This window comes from Cucurbita maxima, unplaced genomic scaffold (genome assembly GCF_002738345.1).
Source record: "Cucurbita maxima cultivar Rimu unplaced genomic scaffold, Cmax_1.0 Cma_Scf03989, whole genome shotgun sequence".
Lineage (NCBI taxonomy): Eukaryota > Viridiplantae > Streptophyta > Magnoliopsida > Cucurbitales > Cucurbitaceae > Cucurbita > Cucurbita maxima.
Genome location: NW_019276005.1, coordinates 1 through 1260, shown reverse-complemented (window position 1 = coordinate 1260; position 1260 = coordinate 1). Strand labels below are relative to the sequence as shown.

The following is a 1260-nucleotide window of genomic DNA, read 5'->3' as shown; positions in this document are numbered from 1 at the left end:
AAACATGAGTCTGTATAGCTTAAAAGTTGTGAAGTCAAGCCTAAACTATGAATTTCCTAATTGCACAAACTACATTGATAACTAAAATGTACAAAAGAAGGGGGAAATCCCAGCCACCATAGGTGAATACAAGAGAAAAAGACACCACCAATTATCGACTACGGTAGAATGACTATAACCAGCAATCGGGGATGAGCATTACACTAATACAAGGCAGTACAAAGAGAATTATCCAAAAAGATATCAAAGGGTGGAGACTTATTACTGAAAGAGAGACGAATTTATTTCTTGACAAAGAGTCCAAAACAAATGGCTAACAAACACGAAGCTTCTCTTCGTCTTTAAAAGGAAGTACCATCGTGCTTTCTTAACCTCCCAGAATTTTCTTGCATAGGCGCAATGCAGCAAACATATATAAGCTTGGAGCAGTAAAACTCAACTCTCAAGAGATACATTAACTTTTACAAATACAATCTCACTAGCAACATGTAAGCTATATAAACTCAGATTTCTCTAAGTTCCTAACTTATCCTTTCAAATAATCTAATTGGTCATAAACTAATTCTCATTAAGATTTCCTAGAAGTGTTATTTTACATCTGGAACAAGTCTCGGTACGATTATCAGGACACCAAACAAGAGCATTCCCCAACAAGTAAAGGCACAAAAAGGGGAAAATGGTGCGCCATGAAATTCACATCAAGAATGAGACCGTGACCTTACAAATTCTTCTAGCCTATCCCACACCTCCAATGCTGCAGCTCTGTCTTGGTGTCGCTTGTTCTTGCTAATCTGCAAAAGGAAACATTATTTAAATTACTACAGGACGTTGCTGAAGAACAATAGGAAAGAATTAACTACAAGAGGCAATGCAAACAAAAATAAGCACAGAGACGGAGGGGGATTTCAAAATTTCAAAGATTGAATCAAGATTTAAAACAATGCAACAGGTTAGAGGGGGAGGATCAGGGAAGTAGAAGATTACCGAAATAATTTTAACATTCCACTGCTTCACATTCTTAGCTGATTCCAAACTGTCGTCTTCAAAACGCATAAAAAATCCAATAACTGCAAAACAGTCAACACGCTTATTAATGAATGGAAAATTTCTCTACCTAAAGAGAGTATTAAGGAACAAAATCAACTAATTTGGGATCAATTGTTCCCTTACTTTTATTGAAAATCTCAACATGATCCTTAAAAGGCCAATCTTTGAACTGCCATTCCTTTCCCAATACGAAAACAGCTACAACACGGTCCC

At 36.6% G+C, this 1260-nt stretch overlaps 1 long non-coding RNA gene across 1 annotated transcript; it reads right to left on the bottom strand.

Moving 5' to 3' along the window:
* Positions 1-381: 381 nt before the first annotated feature.
* On the bottom strand, positions 382-1260 carry LOC111475961. Its single transcript, XR_002716813.1, has 3 exons — positions 1171-1260; positions 985-1067; positions 382-791 (listed from the first exon to the last, which is right to left on the bottom strand). It is a non-coding gene; the product is annotated as an uncharacterized LOC111475961 (long non-coding RNA).